Raw genomic sequence first — 27,947 nt, forward strand, 5'->3', positions numbered from 1 at the left:
CACGATAATCCAGTCAGGCATTAGCTGATGAGCACTGGGATTAGACAGGAACCACTGACAAAAATCTCAAACACAAGCAACCTCCATGAACATGACAAATGTCTGTTCCCCTGCACTTTCTGTGTAATCAGTTAACTTCTCACCATCCCAGCCCTCTGCTCCTGCTCCTACCCCCCTCTTGTCTCACAGTTTCCCATTTCCTGGCAAAACATAGAGGGGAAGAGTCATGCTTGGTGGCAGCCTTGTGAAAATGTCACTCCATGGCCTATAAATAAAAAAGTATAGCTTTTACTTGGGGAGCCATTTTTCCACCCCCATTTGTGTAGCTGTAATCTGCTGCATTATTGGTTTTAGTTTTTTACCTGATAAATTACGTCTTCACTGTTATTCATTTACATACACATCTGAGTACACACATCCATAAAACAAACACCACAAGTCTACTTCTGTTTGTCTTTCACATTCTAAAGCTATATGTGGTGCCTTCAGTCATCCCTCCAATTAATACAAGCTCTGACACATTAGTAAAACCAAACAGGCCATTCTGGCCCCTTACCTTCTCTCTGAACTAGGAGTTCAAATGTTTAGGTGAGGATTATTTATTGCCTTGTGACAAAGGGAGGGAGTGGATGGTTTAAAGAAAAACTTACATTTTTTTCTAAAACATTTTCTATACCTGCACTTGGACTTATGGGATAAATCTCACTGTGACAAAGGGCCCTGATGATGTCATATCCTCTGGAGAGCCTTCATACAAAAGAAATGTCAAAGTCCACATTTACACCAGAAGATGGATTTATGTAAAGACTCCTTCATGTGTGCACACTGTGGCATAGGCATTCAGGGGAGTCTGTTAGTGGGCCAAAGGCATGTCAAGGTAGGATTTACGCTATTTGAAGAGCTTTGTGTTGATGCTTACAGTGACATCACAGTATATTTCAATGCCAGGTGCCAGCACGAAACAAACAATGACACACAGGATGTAGCTTAAGGACAGCTGAGAAATATCCCCATATTTATAAATCAAACAGCTTGGAAGAAACTAAACTGTAGAACAACTTTAATGACAAAGAAACAATCAGGCACTTAATTTGTTTGTGTCTTAAAGTCCTAATGCTGTTTTTCCCCAAAAGCAGAACACAGGTCATGAAACACAGAGAGAGCATTTACTGCAGATTGTGGTAGAAATAGCATATGATTCAATATTAGTTGGACTTGAAGTGTTTCTTCACGCTGAGTGTGCTCTTGTCAGTCATTCCATTCCACACTAGTCAGCCGTGGCATTAATATCCCACCAGATATAAATCGGAAATTATCACCAACAGATTACTCCATAACACTTTTTGCATGGCTGTTATTCATGCCAGTAGTGAGAGATTGAATCTCTAAACACCGTATCATCATGTTTCACGCACCAGCCCTGTGCTTAGCTACTTTATATTGGTTATCAAGGCTTTTCTGTCTGACCTGTTTGATCCCAGCTGGGACCTAGACACTGACAATACCAATTAGCCTTTGAGGCATTTCCCCAAAAGTACTTTGATCCACTAGCCAACATTCCTCCAACACTAGCCCTCCCTAGTGTCAGTCAAATTGGACTGGCAGTTGGCGGATGCCTTCAATGGCTAGGAAGAGCCTAACAGGAAGTCCGGGAGGAATAGGGCACATCACAGACCAGTTGGTGCAGTGTTGTGTGTGTGTGTGTGTGTGTGTGTATAAATGACACCATATCACGTACAGTACGAAGAAGCCTGAACTTGGATTAGAGCAATTTATAAATTATGCAAATACAATTAACCGAAAAGGGTAATATAAAACAGAAATGGAAATATTAGTATTTTTGTAGCTTTTATTATACTATCATATAAGAGGCAAAAATCTGCTAACTATGGAAAGTTAATATTATACTATCATATTAGAGGCAAAAATCTGCTAACTATGGAAACAAGACTATTCAGCAATCCATCCATCCTATTTCTCCATGCCTGTTGTTATATTTACTTCACCTCCAACTAATGATTTCTCCCTGCCCCCTGCTATCTGTCATTACCTCGTGGCAACACTCAGGCTTGTCTCAGTGCTTCCCAAATGTGTCTGGTTTTACAAGGAGTCAGCAGTGATTACATTCAAATATGCATGGCCCATCTGGCTGGCAGCCCATGTTCTTATCCTTCATCCATAACCTCCAGTTGACAGTTCTAACACTGGGCAGTAAAAACAGCAGCACTGCCGCCTTGTTCACCCTCTTGCCATCTGACCAGAGGTACAGCACCAGAGTATAAAGGCATCCTCTGCCAGGCTGCACATAAGCTGCTTCCCACAACCTGTGAGGATCTTTAACAGCTTTGGCAGCAAATTAATACAACCAGACTAAACCTGTAACCTGTACAACCCAGGCAACAAGTATTTGGACAACTACACTGGTTCAGCCACTCCCCCTGCTTATTGCTCCCTCACTCCTCCCTTGAAAATATGGGGGGTGGGGGTGCTTGTTTGCTGTGAGAGAGGTGTCTAGAAGGGATGGGCAACAGTTCATTTGAATTTGATTAAAATACCAAGTAATACCAGGCCGGGGTCACGGATATGGATACTTTGTACTGGAGAAAGGAAAAGGCACCAAATGATTTGCCAAACATTAAACATTATTTTGCACAGTTTTTTGTTGATCACTTGATCACATGTATGATAAAACACAGGTTTTTTCCTTTTCTTTTTTTGTAAATATAACATTGGAATAATACATTTATTGGAACATGACCTTTTCTATATGAACAAAGTACAAACTACTCTGATATAAAACAGTGGAGTTTAACTGTTAGGCTTCTTCGTGTGTGTCAGTGTCACCTGCTGGGCTCTCTCCACTTTATGGTTCAGCTGTCTGCTGCAGCTCAAAGGTGCATTTAAGTGTTGGGTAACATGAGTGGGCGGTGGGAAAACAGTGCTGACTTGGGGGGGGTGATGTTCTAGTCGTAAACAAAACAAGCCATCCTAGAATTTGCTGGGAGAGGGGGCTTTGTTTTAGTGCACTGCTGTTACAGCAGTTCGTAGTAAATGCTCAGCAGGGTGGGGTGACTCTAGTATCAATCTTATTGCCACTATAAGTGATTCTCAGAGCAAAACTTTGTATCGGTGGTATGGATGCTTCTGAGATTGATCTGCTCACCCCTAGCTTCTGTGAGGGTGTAGTTACCCTTCATGTAAGTTAAAATGTCATGTTTTTTACTACCATATGACCATGACAAATGAGTACATAAACATTTACAACAGAGTAAAAAACTTTCTTAATGACCCTTTTGTCTTACGCAGCAGTTTTATTGGGACCTCAGTCTTCTTCACTTGTACAGTCGCCTCTTTGCTCCTCATACTAACAGACAACTTTTGTGCATGAAGTAATTTTGAAAATACACATACACATGCATAAAACACATTTGTGTCTAATTATTTTAGAACGCTTGCAATTTTGGTGCTATGTACTGAAAGGATATGCCCCCACGGTCCTCTCTGTATGTACTGATGTAAACCCACTCCAACTAAAGCTGATATACTTCACTGCACTGTTTTTATTTCAAACTGAATGCGCTGTACATTGAGTCTGAAAAACAGTATAACTGTCCAAATACCTAGAGTCTGAACTACAGTATATGCGTACATAAAAGGAAGGTTGTGGAGCTTCATCCAGTTCTACAAATAGCATGGGGGACAAGTAAGAGTCTCTGTTGACTTGGACGGACTATGTCAGGCCTTTTAAGAGTCGGTGACATGGTACAAATCCCAAGGTCTAAAAGCACAGCTCGTTAGACTCCCATGGGGAGTATTCATGGACATCTCGCCTTTCATGATGCTTTACACATGTCTGGCTGGCAAAAGAACAACTGGTACTCTGAGGGGAGGTGCATTTGGACTGGCCTATTCAGGCCTGACATGTTAACAGGAGTCCAGTGAGTCTTATTGAAACTCTCTGACAAATCATTAGATTTTAGTTTCCCCCCGTTCTCTCATCCTCTGAAAATGTACAGTTACTGAATTATGCTCACTTATTGCTCATTACTTATTACTTACTGATTAAAGTGTGCTCTCAAGTCAATAAACCAGCCGTCCCTGGTAGGCTAGTGGTTAAGGTGCCTTGCTCTCGCTGCTGCGCCCCAGGTTCAAGTCATGGTTGCGCCAGGAAGAGCATCTGGCGTAAAGCACGTGCCAAATGTCAACATGTGAGTCGTCAGTGTTATGATTCGCTGTGGCGACCCCTAAATGGGAAAAGCTGAAAGTTACTTTCTTTCTACTAATCAGTAAGAGGGGGTGGTTATACAGTAGGTGCTCGCTGACTACTTCTACCATAAGCGAGTAGTTGCTGCTATCCATCGATAGCTCCTGAAATAATCATTTCAAACTAATTCATTTACGTTTCAAACACTTAGGTTGGTTTGTACAGAATATGTAATATACAGTATATGTTATTAAAGAGTTTTTATTTATGAATCATTCTAGTAATGATGAGTCACATCAACATCACTCTGTTTACACAAGAGTAGTAGAACAAAAAATAAAGACATCTAGTACTTTATGATAAATGACATATTTGACAAAATGTAAATGTATAATTCAGGTCAGCCACAAGTAAAATTAGCTCCTGATTCATTACTGCTGTGTTGGTTCTGTTGTTGCCATGGCCACACAGAAAGTTAGAAAGTTCTGCCTTCACTGACTAATGACAGTGGCATTAATCTTGGCGGCATAGCTCAGACTTGATCATGTATTAAACCTATATTTGAGTGTAATGAGAGTGTAAAATAAATACTACGAGTGGACAGAGTGTGGATCATGTAATTTAAATGAGTTTGACTTTAACTTCAGATGATACATAGATTTTGGAATTGGAATGTACAAATTACTAAGTCAGTAGCAGTAATTAGTGAATTGGACATGCAGGGCACTTGGCTCCATAAAACAGAAAGTGCAACCATATTTCACGTCACTAAAAACAACAATGTCTATCATACTGTGGTCAACGTGAATTTTTACGCAATGTCTGCTAGTGGGACAAAGAAAGAGCAAAAACCAGACAATGTCTGTTAGTGGGACAAAGAGAGAGCAAAATCCAGAGTTAAGACTGCTTTGACTTTTTGACAATCAGACGTGGCGTTCTTCCCTCTGCGTACAGTACGTGGTACCTGAAGCTTTGCACTGGTGGTAGCTGGGGCCAGAGGCATTATGTTGTCAGGCGGCTCGTCCGGCCTGTTGTCATGAGCACGCCGTCTGAAGGACATTTGGCCTCATTCACCAACCGTTCATAAGAACAAGTTTGTTCATAAAATCCACTTACAAAGTTTTCAGGAAGATTCCTTCATTCTCCAAAGCTTTCCTGTCTGGGATTTGTTCTTGGGTAAGAACAGTGTGTACGCACACTCAGGAGCACGCTGGAGCACTGACATGTTTGTGTCAAATAACTGGTTATTTCATTTTCTTCAGTTCTAGTTATATAACATTATGAGATTGAAATTATAATAAGTTTTGTCATTATTAATAATTCTTTTACAAAGCATTATGGTTTTTTAAAACAAACACTACACTATAACTTTCAGCAAGCAGTTAATGTTGTTTATAAATCAAGGTTTTAAAATTATTTTAACTTGAAGTGAAGAGGGATGCCGGCTAACTCAGTTCAAAACGCAGGCTTTATTCCATCTTGGTAACACAAACACTGCATGTGGCCTCTGATGCCCAGTTAACTGCACTACAAGCCCATCTCTACACTTAGAGCTGACTGGTGCTGGTATTTTCATCACCTGCAGGTAAAAGGAGTCCATTCTGTGTGGCATCTCCTCGCTCTCATACTGCTCACACAGGCAACTTCTGGCAACTGTAACCACGGTTACTGTTGGTGAACCAAAGCTGCTGTGGTCACCTTCTCTACCATAGCTCACTAGCTTAGCTGTAAAACAGAATGGCAACATGTCTGCCTGTAATGCCTTGTGGTAGACTCTTGGCTTGTGCATTGAGTGCACGGGCAGAGTGCGCATAACTAGGAAACAGGTTGACAGGCAGGTAGGCCATTCAGTGGTTTTGCTTGGGTTGACTAAAATAATTGGTCAGGCATTTTTCAGCCCTGCTGCTGCCACAGATGATGTTTTTTTTTTTATGTTGTCAGCACATTTACTTTATTCACTGCCATCACGATGAAATAAGAAATTCTATAAATTTAATAAAAAATGCTTCTGAAAGGAAACATCAACCCTACTTTTAATGTCATTGTCTCTCAGAGAGTCTGGCCACTGTTGAGTCGGTCTGTGTCCAGCACCACATCTGAGACCAGACTCAGGGCAGTTGAAGGGACCTGGGTGCACACATGGAGGTCTACTCAGCTGACGCCACACCTGAGAGAGCTGTGCACGGCCCCGATGTGTTGGTCCAGCTCAGTTAACTCTGGGCAGCCTGTCCTCGTCCACTGGTCAGCGTCTCTCTTCTGTTTGTTTCGTGGCCTCTGGTTTGAGATCCAACCATTTTTACTTCATCAGTTCTACGTCCTTCTCCTTATACAGTGTTCACTGAACAAGCGTCCCACATGTCTTTTTAGTTTTATATCCGCTACTGATGCTAATACTTTGGGCAGCTCATTCGCTGTTTTCCACTTCATAACTACTCTTGGCTTTAGATTTTCCTTGTAGCATTCCTGGCTTTCTCGACTTCTTCCTGTTTCCGTGTGAGATGTGTGCACATGGCCCTTTAATGGGCATTGGTGGGGCGTTAGCCTATGCTAATTAGGAATGACTGGCACTGCTTTTAACTTACTAACACATGGGATTCATCAGTATAAGAACACTGTGGTTTAAGAACACGTTCATGAATCAGATGTAGACTTTTCTTAGGACCTTTCTTAAGAACAAATTTAAGAAAACACTTGGGAAGATGTTGGTGAATGAGGCTCATTGTTTGTTTTTATTAAGCTATTTTATGATATTACAAGGGGCGTATTTCAGATGAGTAGACAGCTTTGATTGGCAGTCTAACACTGTTATTCCACTTCTGGTCACTACTGTGCAGAATGTGGTTGCAAAACGCCAAGATGGCTCCCACTGTATTCCTGATATTTTGGCTTCACTTTTGCATTGTGGAGGGAAGTGGTGATGCATTGTCCATCTTTATATGCAGTCTATGGTCACAACCAGGCATCCGTAGCCTCAGGAAATAGGACAAACGGGACAAAAGGCATTGAGGAGAGGCTCACGGCGTGAGTTTGTTTTGACACTCAGTAGTCTCTCTAGCAACTTAATAGGTAGAGTACCTTTATAGTAAAACTCGAGAGAGAAGCAGAATGAGGATATAAACTGCTGCTAGGAGAGAAGAGCCATGACTAATGAACTGCAGAAGAAAAGATGGTATTCATAAATCAAAGTTGATAGGTAAGTGTAAGGAGGGTTCTCCCATGCACTCCCCACCCACACTGCTTCTCTCCCCTTATATTACTTTAATTGAACTTGTTTAATAATTCTGAAACTATTTTGCCCTGAGCATGCCCTGCTCATGAATCCCCACTTCTGTACACATGCCTAAGCTACACTTAACATTCCTCCATGCTACTTAATCTTTCATCTTCTCATCTCTGTCCCCTGCCTCCCCCACCTCACCCCTTGCCATGTCTCTGTCTTTTCACTCTTTTATCCTTCAAGTCAGTCCCCTTTCAGTCCTTCTCCTTCCCTTTCACTCTGTTTCCCACCCTGACTGGCTGTTAGTCTTTTTTCCTTTAATTATATGTCTTGTCAACCTGTCCTCAACCTATTTGTTTGTCCTCGGCTCCTTCTTTCTATCACACACCTAGGAATGAGTTACTGTATGTTAAGCATTCTCTTCTCCCTGATGTCATTCATTTTAACCTGAATGAAGAAACAAAGTGTAGCTTGCACCCTGACAAATTTACTAGCATATGTATGTGTGTGTTTGTGTGTGTGTGCCTGAATCTAAAGCTGGCATATTGTATGTCTTCTTTCTCTCTGTGGGGCTTTAAATGTGTGTAGGTGGAGGCAAAATGATTCCCTGACCTGTTTTCCTTTTGTGCAGCTGATTGCAGTGTTGCAGCTCCTGATCACTAGTTAGTCACTAAGTTTGTCAATCTGCCATATTATATATATATTTGAGTGAAATAGATAGTTACTGTAGGTTTGCTTAACCATGTTCCCCTGTTTCATAGTGATGTCAGGGGGTAAACAGTGGGCTCGCTGGCAAAATGGCAGGACTAATAATATGATTTACAGTTTGTTTCACTATTATTGTCATGACACTGCTAACGCTACATTAGCATAACCTTTAAGCTGCTGTTTTTGTATGATACATAGCTGAGGTGACATTCTCTTGACAACCATAATGTTAGTATAACCACACATTATCTAAACCATCTCTGAAAAACCTAAATTAACAGCCTCTGATATAGTTGGTTAGTTAGTAAAACTTTAGTTATTCATTCAGAAAATCTCAATGATGTCTTTTAATGTGTTGTACTAACGTTATAGTTTTCAGCTAGCCACTGCTGTTATGCAACATACAAAAACAACAGTTTAATGGTTAAATTAGAAGATGATAAGCTTAGTTTTCTTCTTAAAGGCATAAAATGTGAGATCCCTTGAATAAAGTATTTCAAAATAAACCGTGTCACTCTATAATCATGAACTTCCTGGAACTCTATACAAATGGCAATTTAAGCTACACTAACATTATCACGTTTCTAACTTCATTAACTTTATAATAAAACACTTGTTTTATCCTGAACTTGAAACAGTAAAACCAGATAAGGCACTGTACGTCATTGTCCTGGACAACATTTGCAGGCATCCTCTTAGACTTTTTGCCAGTAAGATCCTCTATCACTCCCAGAATGCAATGCATTGTTTATGATCTGATGTCATCATGAAATAGGTCAATTCATAACCTTAACGGTGTTTCTTACTGTAACCATGACAACAAAGGTCACTTTCCTCAGTGACATAATGTATATTACTTTAAGGAGATAATTTGAACAGGTGCTAATGATGGGCTGATCCGCATTTTTTCAGTTCCGATCCGATTCTGATACCGACACAGATTCCAATACAAGAGCAGAAGGAACAGGAAGGACTATGCAACGGTCTCCTGTGTTTGTGGGCCATGAGTGTATAAGGTCTTCAAATGAACAGACCTACAGGAAGTCACTGTAGGTGGTTGTTGCTGTTTCCTCTGGTTTTCTGCCTGTATGTTAAGCTCAGCCAAATGACTGCAGAGACATAAGAGTGGTATCAGTATCCTCTTGAAATCCTCAGAATGAAGGCGAATACATTATATTTTTCAAAATGTTGAACTATTCCTTTAAATAAGAACATTAAAATTTAAGGACCTTTTAAAGACCATGTAGAAAAAACATTCACTTCAAAAAGAAGAGATGTGTTGCACCGGATTTAGCTACTTATTTCTGAGGGTACAGGCATTTACAGATGTTACATTAACAAAAACACTGGTGTTAATAATAAAATTATTGATAACTAAATTTCATTCAGTTGCTTCAATTTCACAATCCTGCCATTAGCACCTTTGCTACACTCTCTCTCCATTCGGTATCTTGTACTAATCGAGTCACCCCAACAAGCTAGGCCAAAAGGTAAGCTGTGTCAACACAGAAAAAAAGATTAATTTGTAACATATGATGGGGATGGGACCTGATCTGTGCACGCAATCGTTTTTATTTCTTTTGAAATTAAGCAGCATGTGGGCTGTGAGGAGGAGAGGAGGATAATCCATATCAGGCTGAGTGGGAGTTTCAACTCAAGTGAGTCAATGTTGAAAGTTCCTGTAGAGATCTCGTCATGGCCAGATGGTGATCAGTTGATAATGCAACAATGACTCGTAGAGGTTTGTTCATCGGGAATCTGTCATCACATTTTTTAAAACATTTTGTGTGGAAACTCCCTCATGTCATATCTCTGTAATGCCAATGCTATGCTTGTTAATGAAGTTGAACTAAAATTACAGTAAAGTTATACTATACAGTGGACATCCAAATGTAATGTCCAAAAGGGAGTTATCTTTCAAGAGAACAAATTAGAGTAAAATAAAAGCAAGTAAAAATGCCATGAAAACCACACTGATATAAGTTTGAGTGTCATATGAGTGTCTACACCCACATGTGTCACTCCAGTGACAGCCTCAGTGCATAAACAAGACCTTTAGCCCACACGCTGACCTAACTAACCAAAACATCCTCCTTCCAGAATAGGCACTATAAATAGAGACTGTGTCTGTCTTATTTAAAAAAAGCTAACAAAACTGGAACCACACCTATATTTTCTCCTCTCTATAGAAATACGTACAACAAGGAAAGATGTAGTTGTCTTATTTAGAAGACACGTCTCTGGAAAATATGGCTGAATTGTACATGTGTTAAAAGTTTTTCATCAGTCAGATTCTATTAAAACCTAAATATTTCCGCAGTAGAATGGCTGTAGACTTCAGACCCACCACTCAGGCAGGAAAAACGAGAAAGAAAGGGCAAAAAACAAAACATGAAAAAGGAACTCCTTGGGGAATAAGCCTCCTTTGAAGTCAGTGATTTTGTCTCTCCATCTTGACTCTGAGAGCACAGCTTTGCTGACATCTTTTTAAAAAGCTTCATCTTACCCCTAACTGTGAGGAAAAGCACCCGGACTTGAAGTGTGATTTATCTTAAATATGTGTTGCATGCATTAGACCTTCACCTATGGGGAAAAGTGCCAAGAATTGATGAATAAGTCACAGTACAGAACCCCTCAGTCTGCACCTCCGTGTGGAGCAGTGCATTTAGTTCACGCCTTGAATTAAATACACCTCCACCATTATTTTCTCAAGTAGTGAGGATGAAAAGAAAAATGGACATGGGAGCGAGATGGTGCTGTGAACCATGGCTCTCTCGCTGTGCTCAAGTATTCATCCATCGGAAGTGGAGGTAAAATGACTCCTCCACTCAACTTCTGCATTGAAGGGTCTTTGTCCTCTGTATTTTTCACACCTTTTGCCTTTACAGAAAGCATTCCATTAAAGTCATCCTATAAGAATTTTGGTCTTTTTCCTTCCACAATTCACCTTTCCTCTTTCCCCTGCTTGAGCCTTAATGACAAAGTTCCAGATACTGCCCAGAAAGTGATTTAGCACTGCTGGCTACCGGATGAAGGGCAGCAGAGATGGACTGTAATAATCTCAGCCAGCAGAACTGCAGAAGGCTTACAAATTTCTGGGAATTTGTTCAAGATATATGATGCAGGGGCACCAAAAGTGAATGCTAAAGTCTTACTGAAATGTATTGTAATTTGTTTCATTTAAATCAGAACAGCTATTTCTATTTCAACCATCCATTCATCAGTTTGTTTAATGCACGAAGTTGTTATATTAGACTGCAGTTAATTGGCAGGACCATTATGTTTACAAATAAATACGAAAAATAAGGCATTCTTTACAAAAATTCATGGTTAATACATTCTCTTTGAATTATAGATTTTTTTTTTATAAGACATCATTAGAAAACACTTTGGGTTGTCATGTTGTGAGAAATCTCTTACTGTTGTGCCATTAACAAGCAGGTCAGTAATAAAAAAATCCACTCAAAGGTTTGTAGTTGTATGTTATAAGTTGTTAATCAATGGATTTTGGTCCATGCTGAGCAGGTCTTGAAAGATAAAAGGTTACACTAAGTTGAAAATGAATTAAAGAACCGAGCTACAAAGGGATTTTTCACAACCTTGCAACACAAGCATTGTTCTTATTAAATAGGGTTAAGGTTTATTTGGAAATCATTTATTTATTTTTGCACAAGAATATTGGCACAAATGCTCAGTTGCCAGTTTGGGCAACCAGACCAATAGTAATAAGCTACAACAAATTCTTTGTTCAGATTATAAAGTTCATCTTTTTGTTGAAAGGTTTCATTCATTATTTATGGGTGGCCCCTAGGGACAAAGTCAAGACATGCTTCCTTAATATTTGTTCCTTGACTTTTGTATGTATTTTTGGATTTGCAGCGCCTTTCCATAATGTTTGTTCTTTCACTTTTGCATGTGCTTTGTCCAGTGGGGTCCAGTAAGAAACTAGTAGAGTAAAAGACAGTCACATCACATTATCTGTCGAAACCCAGCTGAGTGAAGGAGGTAGCGTAGTAGTTGAGTCGCTAAACCTCAAGTCCGAGTCGAGTCTCGAGTCCTCATTGTTTGTGATCCTAGTCTCTAACTTCCATGTTCAAATGCAGTCAATGCTCAAGTCCGAGTCCAAGTTCGAGTTATCAGTGCTCAAGTCCGAGTTGAGTCTCGAGTCCTCATTGTTTGTGTTCCTAGTCTCTAACTTCCAAGTTCAAATGCAGTCAATGCTCAAGTCCGAGTCCAAGTCCGAGTTATCAGTGCTCAAGTCCGAGTCGAGTCTCGAGTCCTCATTGTTTGTGTTCCTAGTCTCTAACTTCCAAGTTCAAATGCAGTCAATGCTCAAGTCCGAGTCCAAGTCCGAGTTATCAGTGCTCAAGTCCGAGTCGAGTCTCGAGTCCTCATTGTTTGTGTTCCTAGTCTCTAACTTCCAAGTTCAAATGCAGTCAATGCTCAAGTCCGAGTCCAAGTCCGAGTTATCAGTGCTCAAGTCCGAGTTGAGTCTCGAGTCCTCATTGTTTGTGTTCCTAGTCTCTAACTTCCATGTTCAATGCAGTCAATGCTCAAGTCCGAGTCCAAGTCCGAGTTATCAGTGCTCAAGTCCGAGTCGAGTCACGAGTCCTGAAAATTTGGACTTGAGTAAGACTTGAGTACTACAGTACCAAAAAGATATGAAAAAGAATTAAAATCAGCAAAAGTCAGAGAAATAAAAAGAAAAAATCTCCAAAGAACAACTCCCAAAAACAGAAGAGAGATGAACAAATGAAAATATGTGATAAATATGTGAGTGAGACTAGTGAAATGCCCAGATGTACCCTTTGTCATATGTACCTATTGTCATATCTTGTAATCCATCTGAGCTTTTAAAATGTTTTCTATTGTATCCTCATCTCTGCACCTCACAGCCTGGCTGTCAGTCCGCGGCCAGCACAGACAGTAAGTGTCAGCCAATTGTCGAGAGCCTGGATCCTCTATTCCCTTGTAACAGATCGGGGGAGTAGTCAAAGCATTAGCACCCACTCATTCACACAAACAGATTTTGTTTTCATCTCTTACAGAGTCCCTATGTAGACGTACAATCATTTCCTGGCGACTTACCCTAACTTTTCTTACCTAACTATAACCATTATCCTGACATTAATCAGCATGGGCTGTAACCTTACACCCCATCATTTTCTTAAAGTTCAACAAACTACAACAAACCCCCCGCCCCGTCTCATCTCCAAATATATTCTTATGGCTCCACGGGAAACAGAACTAGTCAGGGTGTGTATTCGGTGTGTGTTTGTGTGGGTGTGTTCAAATTGGTCCCAGTGGAGTTTCAGAGTAAATATGAAGGTCTGTTTGATCAGTGGAATCATTACACTGAAATATCATTTCATTAATGAAATCCCTAAGTTTGAGTTCTCAGGGGAAAATGAAATTTGCTGAAAACATCTGCCCCAGTATAAAAAGAAGGAGTCAGGATTTTTAAAAGTGCTACCTCCTGATTTAGCAAAAGAAAGCTGCATCAGTACATCAGGAAACAGTCAAATACATGTCATGAAAATATGTCTAAAGAAAATTAACACCATTATGCAAATGTTAAGACTACGCCTTTTGTCATAGCACTAGCGATATTCATCAGACATCCAAAGTGATGTCCCTTTTTACCAGAATTATTTTGGACATATTTGGAGGATGTTGGGCAGGATGCATAAAGCCTTTTATTTTGCTCACTTAAAGGGACAGGCAAACACTATTTATCTCCTACTCAACCTAGCAGAGAGACTAAACATAGTACAAGGTGAACCTTTACTTCCAGGGGGTAATCAGGCAACACCCAATCATTTAGGCCAGAATTAACATACGCTGTATAAACAGTGTAGATCAAGTATCTTTAATTATTACGTCCATATACTGGAGTCTATCTTAGGGATTGAACAAATGTGACCTCAGAGGTCCAGTATCCATAAACATTCACCACTCAGTCATAAAGGCTGCCCCCACATGGAGTCAGAGCTGTAAGCACCCTTGGAACAGTAAAGAATTTAAGCCAGTAAATAATTTGTTGTTAGACCACTGTTACCTCATCTATGATAAACTAATTGCTGCCAAAGAAAATTCAAATGAACAATAAATCCCCCTGGGGAAAATCAAAACCAAAGAGATCGTTGCCAAATGGCCAGAAACATGACTCAAAAGTGCTAATATTGTGTCTGCTGTTTGCTAACAAGTACAACAACTTTACAAGGTGATAATATATCAATATTGTATTTTCCAGTTCTGCTGTCTCCAAACAACCAAACCGATGTATTAATGCTGCTTTAAACGTTGATGCACTAGACCACAGCTAAAGGTCACACTAATATTTACATTTGACAGGTAACCAGAACCACAAAAGTCACATTCATATTATTGTGTGTGTGCGCAGGATACATAAGAACATGTCATGATAATGGTGTAACTCTTACTGTATATGGCCCTTTGTTCCTTGTGACATCAAGATTTGTTTTGTACTCTTTCCAAACAAATCGTGAAAAATCACAGCAGTGTTTAGCCGTGTGACTCCAGGATTAACATGTATTACTACAGTTTCTGGTTGGAACACAATCTCACATTAAAACAAATGTTAATACAATGTTGCACACAAACATCATTTTTGCAAAGATAAACAATAACACAGATGTTTGGAGCCTTGTCATCATCACATCAGGGCTTCATCCTGTTCCAAACCATGTCCAACCCGTTCCCAGAAGCTGTGTGTCATCAGTATTCGAGATATGCTATACCTTATCTGATTGCTCCACTGAAACAGTTCATTTCTTAAGCCTTTTACTGAGAGCTGGAAGATGCATAGGATGATACAGGCAATCACAAAGCAATCTGCAGGCAACATCACTCCAACCGCTGATTACTTTCATTACAAGGGAGTAATTAGAACCTTAAGAGAAAAATTTAGGTTTGGATATGTGATCCCCAGGTGTTGTTAAAGAGTTGGTTTAATCTCACCAGTGTTAGAATAATTTAGAGTTCTCACAGGGGAGGAGTTCTTATCAGAGCTGACGCACATCGAATCACAGCTGGAACACAAATATGTCAAGAACAATATGAGGATTATAACACCTTGCAGTAAAGAGACGGCAACATATACAAGATGGGCCAAACATAAATACAGCTGAATCTGCTCAGCAACACATTCATAACTGAAGTAAAAAGCTTAGCTTCCCTGTCATCACAGTATCATTTGAGAGTACAGTACAAATATTTGCAGCCTGGGCAACATTCAGTTAGAATGTTAAATTTGTAAAACAGTAACTCATGTAAATGTGAATTTTAAGTTAATAATATATATAGTAATAGACAGTGATATCACAAATAGAATACCTTACTTTATTGCAAAAGACATTATGCCAGTAAGAAGGGTCAGAAACGTCAGATTTAAGTGGCTGATTAAAGTAACTGACCCTCATCAGTTTTTGACAGAAAATAAATAATATTTAAACCAAAATTAACCTTATGATGTCTTCATATCTCACTTAGGAGTAAAAAGGAACCTTTAAGCTTGACAGAAATAGTGATTCAGTTTATACAGTGATAAATATCGATACTGAATGATATGAAGATTTTTTTCCACATCAACCAGCCCAATGTCACTCCGACTTGTACAGGGATCCGACTCCCTGTTCTTATTATTATTTGGGAGAGGTATTGTTATGTACATCCACGTTTCTTAGAGTTATTATGAATTAGGGCACCGGCCAGTAAGTGTTTGATATGATAAAACTATCTTTCTCTTAAATTATGATTATAGCACAGGTTAACAGGGTGCTTCAGAATTCCCATCTGATTGTGTGTCTAGCCTTTTACTGAACATTAGTGCTGACCGATTAGTAAAATAAAGCATACCAAGGGAAACAGATTCAAACTAAAGCTGATCTCTTTTGATTTTCAGTTTGAGCTGGGGTTCAACTTTTAAGTTGACACTGATGGAAAGCCACTGAGGTGGAAAAAGTTATTCCACAACAACTGGACAAACTCAGCATGCTAATGAGGATAGTGTAGCATTGGGGACAGAGAGACACTTGGCAGGGTCACACAAAATGCCATAGAAGCTGTATGACACCAAGAGAAGCGCTACCGCTGTGGGGAGCTAGGCCACAGTGAACAATGTGCACTGTGGCCATTCCTGGACCACTCATTTACCTTCAGATTCTCACAACTCTGGGTTGGCTGCATGGGCAGAACACATAATCTATTCAGTTAAATTCAATTTAGTTTTACTTGTAAGGAACCAAATCACAACTAAAGTCATCTCAGGACACTTTACAAAGTAAGGTCTAGACCTTACTGTTATCAATATTATTACAAAGGGAAAACCCAACAAATCCCCCTGGAGCAAGCACTTGGCGACAGTGGGGAGGAAAAACTCCCTTTAACGGAAGAAACCTCTGACAGACCCCGGCTCTTGGTGGGCGGCCTTCTGCCTCGACCGGTTGGGGTGAGTGGATAGAGGAGAGACAAAAGAAGAAAAGCAACAAGACACAACAATCAAACACTGATCAGGTTGATGTGGCTGGTGACTGCTCGTCAGAGACATAGAGCTCCAGGGCCAGGGCTACCTGCAGAAAGGTACAGGGAGAGAGAGAGGACACACTACGGGAGACATAGTTGACTTATAGCTGGGACTTGTCTTGCCAGGACCCCCTGTTTGCTTGCAGTTAACCCTGTTCGGCCACATTAGTTGTTAAGATGCCATGAAATATCACAAGACATGTCACAACATATTAAGTACCTTTCCATCCTCCTTCACTATCCTACTAGGATTATATTGAAAAACAACAATATTACCTTAAGGTAACTATAAGCTTTATCAGAAAGAAAAGTCTTAAGTCTAATCTTAATGGGAGAGAGAACGTCTGCTTCCCATACATACTATACTATACCTGGACTGTAAACTTGTTGACACATGGTGCCGCGCCCTGGTGAACACCATCACTCTGATATGCCCAGGGACATTGATGAGGATGAGAGGATAGAGACTGGTCAGGCTGCACAGATGAAGTGAGAGAGGACTTTCAAAGTGACTGCTGCTGGCTTTACCACTAAGCACTGGTTCATGCTGGCCAACATTCAAGATCCATACATAATCATCCTCGACCTGCTGGTGGCGCTGGGGGCCATGGTGGATGTGACTGGGGCTATGTTCGACCTGGGTGTAGATGCCGTGGCTCTCCACACTGCTGGCCGGTAGGGAAGAGCTGTGCCAAACCACGACACTGAAGCGGCTGGTCGGAGAGTCACACATATCACCAGAGGCAGCCAGGGGCTCATCTACACCTACACCGCTTTCCCAGGCAGTGTCCACTGAGACCAGATGAGCCATTGATATCTTATATGGGAGGAGCTGCAGAAAGAAGAGGAGGACCATTACACCGCCACACAACAGACAGCAGCCCAGAGGGGGCTGATCCAGTGCCCGCACGCTCCAACGGGGGAGCGCCAGACGTGTGCCCATAATGCTCACAGCAGTTTGTAAATATGCAAATGTACAAAACTTGATTTTTTTATTTGCCAGCTCCAGGAACCAGGGACCATATCATTGCAGGACCTTGGTTGATTAAAACATAGTGACAACCTGGTCAAATGGCAATCCACTGGGAACTGTTGTAGCTAGAAACCCAGAAAATGGCCTGCATGTATCAGATAGTAGAAATGCCACATACTGTAACGATCCACTTATCACTTGATCTAGCCTTTTATTTTCCCAGGGTTAAAGTGATGACAGAATGGCACAGCAACCATGGGACATAATGTACAATGCTGCTACTGTTTATCGAGGCTGGTAGAACAAATATTCACTGCAAATCTAATTGTAAACATAAACAGCAACACAGTCAGCGAATGTCAGGTTTGTATACTCTGAAGAGTGAGGAATGCAAGCCAGAAAAACATGTTCAGCCATTTGTTTCACTTTCAATAAACACTTTGTACAAAAGTAGTGCTCATGTACAGTATATAGACACATGCTACACTGTGCTCAGACTGGTAAATAACTCAGTCGGATCACATATGAGAAAACATGCAACCTTCCCTAAGAAATTCTGAGTAGAGCACTTTAACATGTGACTTGCAGTGCACATCCCTGACAAATAGGCTGACCTATGTATGAACCAATAACAGTATGTGTAATGCTCACACCCTGTATGTGAGCCAACAGAAGGTGTAACAGAGTGACAGATTTCCTCGTTATCATTCTGTTACAGTCACCTCCAATAAAGCAGAGCTGGGAAAAGGAGGAGAAGTTCGAGAGAGAGAGCAGAGTGCAGGGAGGGGGAGAAGGAGTGCATGTTGAATCTATGTCAGTGAATAGTTCTCAGTGGTTTACCTGAGGCTGTTACTGCTGGATGCCCTGCAGGGCATTCCTCAGGTCATTCAACTTCAGAGTGAATTTGTGAGTTGAGGCCAAATTTTGTGAGTCACAAATGAAAGACATTCCCTGCCCCATGCAGCTCTATCAGCTGCTGGTTACTTTTGCCAAAGCAGGATAGAAGTACTCTCTCTCACTAATGTCAGTGTTTGAGAGACAGCAGAGGCTTCAACCACACTGCATCGCTTTAATCTTATTTCTAAAATGCTGTTGCATTAGGTTTTTTTCAAAAGACCCTTCATATATGTTTAGCCTAGTTCTGAACAATTAATTATTTTCAAATGGAAATCATGATTTAACAATGTGATTTTTAAATTACAAAAGCTATAAATTAAGCTGTCATTAAAAAAGTCTTTTTAAATGCTACAGATACTGAACAATTCCAGCTGCGTTCCCGCAGGTCTCAGGTGCCCACACCTGCCCTTCTCTGCAGGCTTCTTGTGAAACCCGCAGAGTAAATCAGTCACACACCAATAAATTTCACTTTGGTGCCTCTAGCCACACTGAAAATAGCCATAGCTGAAGCAAACCCAGACATGGACGACAAGAGACAAGTGTCAAAGCAAAACAGTACATCGGTTATCTGGACCTATTTTGGCTTTAGACAAGACGATGCACAGCAGGAACATAATAGCAACAATGTGAAGCAACACCACAAATTTTTCCAGCATTAAAAAAATAACACGTCTCTTATGATAAATAAAATGTTCGGGCCTGTTGTACCTTATTGGATCAACACGGGGTGCAATTTGTCACTTCTGTTGCTTAAAACGTTTGTCTACAGTGGTGAAAATATCATTTTAACTAAACCAGTTTAGAAAAGCTGAGGGATAAAGAGGCTCTGCCATTTTTACACATGTAGAACAGGCTGTTGGCTCCAGTAACCCTGTCCGTTCGGCCGTACCATTATCATTGTCAAACAATGAGGTAGCAGCAGTGACTGCGGTTGACTCACTTTACATCAGTAACACAGTTTTAAGAAACACAAAGGTGTGGCAGAGAAAAGAAGTTAAGAAATATTAAATGCTTCAAATAATTCAGTGATAGGATAAGATAAGATGAACCTTTATTAGTCCCACAACAGGGAAATTCACAAAGCTATAGCAGTGAAGGGATAGAAACAAGGCACTTCGTGTTAAGAATAAAAAAGTAACAGGCACAGTATCATCAATATAATAAAAAGTAAAACAACATTGCACACTGGTATGCTCTATTTACAGCTTCTACAGCAGCAAATATCTGGCAGCAGTAACTGTGCAGACAACAGATGATTCAGGACCACAGCTTCCAGTGAGTGCGATACAAACACCAGTACAGTGGTGGTGGTGTAGTTTTCTGCTCTGGTTTTATCAGGAATTCTAAAACACTATTTATAGCACTCAAAGTCTGTTGAAAACTCAGATCTGCCGAATTGTATGAGGAAATATACCTGTTCTATATTTACTGTCCAGCTTGAATTCTAATCTGTTGGGGTTTGGGTTTGTCTTCCTGCTTCAGGCTCTTATTTGGAAGTTTGAAGCTGTTTATCTCCTTTGATCATAAAGTCTGGTCTAAGAGTTTTTCTTGAGTGAGTCATTGTACTTCTTGGTGCACCGATGATGTGAATGTGTGAGCGCTTGGGAGTGCAAATGATTGGCCAAATAGTGTGAAAGCACTTTGAGTGGGCTGCAGTGCACAAGAAAGTGCTATACCACCCCTGTGCAAATTCATTAACAAACTGCAATTTTTCATGTTTTCATGGATAGTCATGAATTTATGCTGGAAAAAAATCAGAAATGTATTTTTTTTGTTCCTTTTTCCCAAGAAGATGTTATTTCATGTATTTTCTGACACACTCTATATTACATCATCTGTGATTGCATCATAGTTCATATAAATGGTGCTCTGTGCTTTTAGGGCCTATTGTTTCTAATCCAGTTGTTCTACAAGATGGATGTTACACTTAGAAAGCATGCAAACATCTTGATTTTACATGAACACACAGGAAAGACCTACAGGGAGATAGCAGGAGCTGTAGGTGTCAGTCTTGTGAGCTGTGTGATCAAAATGAAGGAAGGAAATACGCTCTGTTTCTGCAAAGCACACGGGTAAATGTGGTCGAAAGAGGAAAACCACACCAAGAGATGATGGTTACTTGGTATGGGAAAGTGTGAAAGACCCTAGAAAAAAACAAGTGATGCCTTAAAAGTTGATTTAAAGGAGAAAGGAACAGAAGTTAGTTCATCCACGTTCGCAGGCGTCTCTTGGAGGGAGGCCGGAAAGCCTACATGCCAGTGAAAGAACTACTCCTGACCAGAGCAATGAAAGTGAAACGTTATAAATGGGCTGAAGAAGACTGGAGAAAAGCTCTTTTCAGCAATGCAAAGCCATTTTTTGCCCAGGGACAGAGAAGTCAGCATGTTGGGAGGTCACCAAATGAAAAGCTCTGCAATGCCCACATCGACCAGAGAGTAAAACACCCACAAAAAAGATGCTTTGGGGTTGCTTCAGCTTCAGCTATTATGGCATTGGTAGCTTGCATCCAGTTGAGGTTGTGATGCACTCACCACAAGACATTGAACTTGTTCCAGAACTGAAGAAGTTATTTCCTGATGCAGCTGGTGTTGTTCAGCGAACTTTGGCCCCGTGTCACACATCCAAACAAGTGAAGAATGTTTTTCAGGAAAGTCAAGTGAACACACTGGACTGGCCTGGAAACTCTCCTGATATAAACCCAATTGTGTGCTGTTGTCTTGACAATTCTGATAAAATCATCTGTGTTTATTACTCTCACCTTTAAGTCTTTACTCAAGCTGTGTGACAAATTCCATTTCACTGTACACAGTGAAAAGGAAGGCTAGTTCTGACACTCCTGACAGTCCTACACAGGGTGGGCAATTCAAAAATAACAAAACAATGTTCAGCCCATCCAGATGGCCAATCATTCCATGATCCTCAAACTCTATACTATTCCTCCTCTGTTTTTGAAAACACAAAACAGAACAAAAGATGCCCAAGTCAAAACTAAAGACAATCTACTTTGTTACCACCAACTTTAGAGACAGCAGCACTTTGTGCAGTGAATAAAGAATGGGTAAAGATGACAGTATTGATTATGATGTGTTTATTCCTCACTCTGGCCACACCATCAATTTCTTCGCCTGTCCAATAGCGATGGCTTAATCACAGCTTGCACTCAGACACTCTACAAGGAATGGCCATGTCTGCCAATAGACTACATAGCTAGAGTGGGTGGTTAATGGAATATGGGTCAAGGAGGCCTCCAATTCAGTAGTATGGCCTCCAAGTTTTTCTTTCGAGCAAGCACACAGATGGATGCACACATTTTAAAACTAAATTCCCAGTTTCTCTGACTTTGCCCTTAAACTCTTTGAATGTGTTGTTTGTACAGTCATCTTGCTTTGCTATTGTGCACAATATGATTTTGCAGTTATCATGTTTAGGGCTATTCTACCCCTGCTGCAAAACTGCTCTAATATCACACCAAACAAATGCTTTGTTTTTGTTTTTGCTGGTATTTCTAGGACATCTGGTGCCCCTTCAACATATTTCTTCATGTCAGCTGACTTCAGTAATCTGCTGCTGCTGATTTCATTGTGGTTTTATTACAAGTTCAAAAGCTCTGCAGCCTTCACTCTAACACTAACAACATTCTAATATACCAGGAGAACTTCCTCTCAAATCCTATTTAACCCTCTTGAACCATATTCATTGTCAGTACTCTACAAGTGAGGGGAAAAAAATTCCAGGTTTGTTTAACTCCAAGCACTTTTCATACTTAGCAACTACATTATAATAGTCAAATTATACTAGGTCTTGACCCACTCAAAGCACTTGAAATGTAAATTTTAAAAGTGATATTCAGTTATTCCTGTTAAATGTCATGTTCTGCCCCTGACTTCCTGCTAGAGGCTCTTATTTTGTAGAAGACTTCCTGACTTTCACCAGCTTCAGCTTCATCTCAGGTATTCGGTGGCTGAGTGAAGACACCTGGTTGATAGAACTCACCTGGTGCTTGTGGATTTTCCCATATAATCTGTCTCCTGCCGCTCCTCAGATGCCAGATTGCCATACTTCCTGCAGGAGGTGCTGCCCACCAATCTCCTGTTCCCTTCATCCTAAGACCTTTGACCAGACCTGTGCTTGTTTTACTCTCTCTGCCTTCCCAGCAAGTGCTACACTTTATCTATTACTTTCTATCCACCCATTATCTATACTGCTTGTCCTGAAGAGGGTTACAGGGGCGCTGGAGCACATCCCAGCTGACACTGGGTGAGAGGCAGGGTTCACCCTGGACAGGATGCCAGTCTGTCACAGGGCCGACATGAAGACAAACAACCACACACACCAACTCTCACTCATATGGGCAATTTAGAGTGCATCACGTACCACACTCTGTTTCATTAGGTTATTCAGTTCTGGCTGCTTGGTTCTAGGAGAGCTCTTGACGTTTGGAGAGGACCATGTTTTTAATGGTCTTTCTAACCTGCAACATTCCTGTTCCTGTAATCCTTCCCTGCTGCCTCTTCTAGAGATGCAGAGCTTCTGCCTGCCTCGTCCCCAGCTCCACCTGCCTGTCTGACTCACCTGAGTGTTCCCGGCACCACAGTTACACACCTTGGTTTTTTGTAACCTTATTTGTTAATAAAGACTTTCTAAACCTCAGCCTAGTCCAGGGCTGTGTTTTGAGTCCTAGTCCTGTTGAGCACCAACAGTTTTCAATGTAACTTATAATGGCGATCGGATCTGGAATTTGGGTCAGATGCGGATGAACTTTGGTCTGGTGTCACATTGCCACCCTACATATGTGTGTCAAGTTAAAAAAAAAAGATTTTGTTAATTTTTGATAGAAATATGATTTTTTTTTAAACTCTGCCCCATGTTACAGATGGAACATTTGGTTTTGTAATGTTTTTTGTGGCTTTGACCTTTTTCACCCAAAATCTAATCACTTCTAGGGTTGGTCCCCACCAATGTTTGCACCATGTATGCTGATAATCCATCCAACTGTCTGTCTGTAATCCTGCTAAGCAACACATACACACAGAACAAAAAACATTACCTCCTTGTTGGAGGTAACTATGAATGCTATTCTTGCTATGTGTCTGCTGGTTGTGGTATATAAGATGATGAAATATGTCACATTGTTGTGTTTATGACATGTTCCACTACCCATGACTGACCAAAACCAAATACAGAAGTGAATAATAAAAAATACTGCATGCTTTAAGTTACACTTTAATCCCCCAGTGGAAACCAGTGTGTGTTACACAAGGTAATGTAAATGCACTTCCTTGGACTCTCAGTTTCATCCCAGGAGGACAGCAGTCTGCAGTCAGTGATGTTTGGAATGGTGAAAAAAGAACTGTTTTTGTGCATCGGTATGTGGCAGTGTGGGTGAGTGTGTCTCAGATAGAGACACAAAGTGTCAAAGACAGAGCGAGAACAGTGATAGACAATTGCTGGCGGTGACTGGGCTCCCATTTCCTTGCTGTCTCTGGTGATTACCTCAGCCTGCTCAGTTTTCTCTCCATTTGTGAGCACATTGTAAAACAGCATCATCTCTCAATCACCCCCTTGACCTCACATAAAGATAGAGATTTATGTAAACATCATCTAACACCTTGATGCACTGGAGATGACTAGAAGATGGCAGAGAACAAAAAGAGAGATTTATGAAAAGAGCAGGGGTGAGTGCATAATTCATTCAGGGCTCTGTGATACAAATGAGATTACAGAACAATATCCATTTGATTTGACTTGTTCTTCTTCCATTTCTTCCCCTTTACCAGTCCATGTCTTATCAATCTGCTTCCATCTGTGCACAACTACCCATTGTTCTTTTGTGAAGATCAGGAGTTTGAATACAAACAGACCACCTACCATTCACTGTGGAGCAGACAGTAAACAACAAAGGGTCCCGTTTGACAATAGTGCAAGCCTTTATGAGAGTTATAAGTGCAGTGTGAACACTCTGGGCAATTTAGGCCAGCAGCCAAAGTAGATGACACCAACAGACATTACTGTGTGTGTGTGTGTGTGTGTGTGTGTGAAGAATAAAATGTGTCTGTTGCAAAACCATTTTCTTTCTGTGCCAGAAAGTAAAATCTTGACTGGGAACAGAGGTACCTATTACACTCAGAGGTAATAATAGGGTGAAGTGACGGTATACATCACAGAACAAAAAAGTCTTCCTGGCAGGCATAGCAGCGTGTATGTGTGTACGCCTGATGGGAGTTTTTTGTGCTGTTTGGGATGCTTATTTACGCTAGGAGATGCTAGCCAGGCATGCAAAGTGATGGAGAGGTGCAGACAGACAGGCAGACAGAGTAAGTGTCTGATGATCCGTCTCTCTTCTGTCACCTCCACAACAAGTGCAGCGACACTGCATTTGCTCAGGCTGCACTATCGGAGCGAAAACCTTTCCATGGTGTGAAATTGACATGTCATGAGACATTATGGAACAAAATGCCTACTTTTTGATGAATTGGGCCTGTTTGTCACTGTCCATACAGAACATGGACTAAAAAGGACCAGTTTATTGTGACAAGCGTTTACTGGGAGATTCGGAACTAGACAGCTTTCCTGCAAATGGCAGTGGCAATCTTCCCTTCTAAAGTCATTTAAGGAAAGTAGACTGTCCAAAGTCCTCTGTATTTGGAACAGGGGGACACGTAGTGGGAGAGGGAGTGTGGTGTACTGAAAAAGAGAAGGTCTGGTGAAAGTCTGCACAGTCACAAGGCACAGCAAGCTATGATGATTCACAATTTGGATTCAACCAAATACTACACCAAATGTATAGATGTGAGATGAACGACTACAAACTGGAAGTACCAGAGGACTAGCAGTCTGAGTGTGTCAACAGTGGTTAATGTAACAAGCACCAGCCCTGGGTTTTGACTCTCAGGCTACATACTTGACTGTTGGTCCTACCTTATTTGTGTTGTTGGGGTTGTATTCAGCCTGATGGGAATACCTGAAGACATTACTGTAATTAATATTTGAAACTGACACCCATGATTTGCTATATCCTGAGTTCAAAATCTTACTAAGTAAATCTGAATAACAACCTCTAGAAAACATATTGCGTATTCGATTCAGTGTCTCACATTATTATTCATTTTCCACTGCACTATAACTCACTAGGCTGGCTCTAACAAAACATGTGAATGCCTGATCTGAAGTGTGTGTGAAGTCGCACATACTGACCGCATGTTATTCAGTGTGCAGGGTTTTGTTGAACAGATGTTGTGTATTTAAAACCCAAGCTTTTAGTTGGAATTTTTACCAGTAACTTTGTACATTCTAATTTTCATCAGTTCTGAAAACCTCATTTCACACATAAATGGAATGTCTGCTCTCCAGCAGACTCCTTTTGCTAGCATAGCAGGAAGTTGTCACTCAACGTTGACCTAAGACCACCAATCTCCTGTTTAACATCACATAGTGGCCATGAAACACTGGTTTACTACCAGAAAAGAACTTCAAATGAAAAAGTAAAAACATTTCAATTTCAGAAAGACCAAGGCTCTTAAGAACTTCAAAGAGCAGTGGAGGTTCACCATCAGGTTTACACACACTCCCTGGGATGAGAACATGTTGGTATGTCAAGGTTCCAGTGGAGCAAATCCTAAAATGGGTCTTGTACATTCTTTTTTCAGAGGTTGTCAGGTGACTGACAATGAGGTGTATAAACTTTAAACAGTTGCTACGTTACTTTATAGAGGTGTAAATCCAAAGTTTGTATCTTCTGGCAAAAACTTGCCATGTTTAAAGATAAGCAGCCATTTTGTCTGCTGTGTTTTTATTTTAAAACTGAAGTCATATGTCCATATGTTCACTGAAACAGCCGAAGTCACCATTTCATCTGTCCATGCATTCAGCCTAAGCTAATCTGAGGTTTTGGCAAATGATTTCTCAAGTTAATCTTTTTTGTACAGTTAGGTAGTCTATGTATGTATCCTGATTATTGTCTCAGTATCACTTAATAATGACTGCTGGTGATGTTGTTCATTTACTGTTCCAGTCTGATAGTCACTATTGTTATTTTACCAAACCATGGTCTTTATCTAAGTTTGATGTGCTCTGTGTTTATTATTGTAACCATGATGACAAAAGTCGGGTGCATGATAATGACACGCTGAGCCGACCGGGAGGTCAGTGGGGGTAAACACTGATGCACATGTGCAGTAGGCCGCCCAATGCAGACGCAAACCTGGCAGAAAAATGATAATGATGAGGAACAATAATGTTTCATTTGAAGCAGGTAGGGTAAACTGAGGGGATTATGTACTTAAAAGACAGTAAGGTTTGACAATACCAACTTTATTTGACAGAGTGCTATGTCCAGTATGATCTGAGCTGAGCTAAACTGTTCCAGTAGTGTGGGTTTTGAACCCTCTAACAGTGGAATCATGTTAGAAAACTATCTCTTCAAAACCTTTAAGGACAACATCAACAATGTCCAATATGAGTATTCAGACCAAAAACAACACTGGTTTAAAAAATGCAAGGGTCTGTTGGACTCATTCATCCAGTTTGTGAGCATTACTCATCAGTGCTGGGCAGTAACAGCCAGCTCAGTAATGTGTTGGAGTAATATTACTTTTTTGTTGTTGTTTTGGAAATGAGCAATGGAAGGGATTGGGAGGGTCGGTGGTTCGAATCTTGGTGCCTGCAGTCCATGTGTCAAAGTGTCCTTGGGCAAGACACTGAACCCCCCTGTTGCCCTCAATGGTTAGAGCCATTGGTTGAGTTGGCGCCACAGATGGCTGCCATCGGTTCTGTACCGGAAACAAATTCCTTGTGTGTAACATACTTGGCCAATAAAGGTGATTATCCTTATCTTATAAGATGAATAAAAGATGAAGGATGAGAGCAACAGGTATGCTTTTACCTGCTGAAAGTATTGCCATTATTTTTATTTTATCTCAGTTGAGAAAAGGTGCACTTTTTGTAGCTGCCAGTCGTCCAAAGGTCGACCTCGGATGGCTCAGAGTTGAGGGGAGGAGAGTACGTTTGAGGGAGCTTCTGACACCAGATTGTTGCACAGCTGCTTCTGCAGAGGACCCTGCCTTAATAGTGTCCACACTGTCAGCCAGGCATGAAATGGACTTTTTGCATTTGAAGCAAAAGCCTCAGGACAGCTATTCAGCAGAAAGAGAAGCAATGGATTATTTGAGAACGGGAGATACAGGGTCGAGAATCGAACACCAAATGCATACTCTGACCCCAACTAGTACACCTGTGAGCAGCTTTTTAGCTCAGTAGGTTTGGTGCTCACCCCTAGAAGAAACATTGTTGGATAAATTAGAGTAGCTTCTCCTGGTGAGAAAGAATCTTGGTTTCACCTCTGGAAAGTACTGTAGCTTCATATGTCAGTGCAGTTAAATATTAAAGATGCCACATGTGGGTGTGGA

Source organism: Monopterus albus, unplaced genomic scaffold (genome assembly GCF_001952655.1).
Source record: "Monopterus albus unplaced genomic scaffold, M_albus_1.0 scaffold79.1, whole genome shotgun sequence".
Lineage (NCBI taxonomy): Eukaryota > Metazoa > Chordata > Actinopteri > Synbranchiformes > Synbranchidae > Monopterus > Monopterus albus.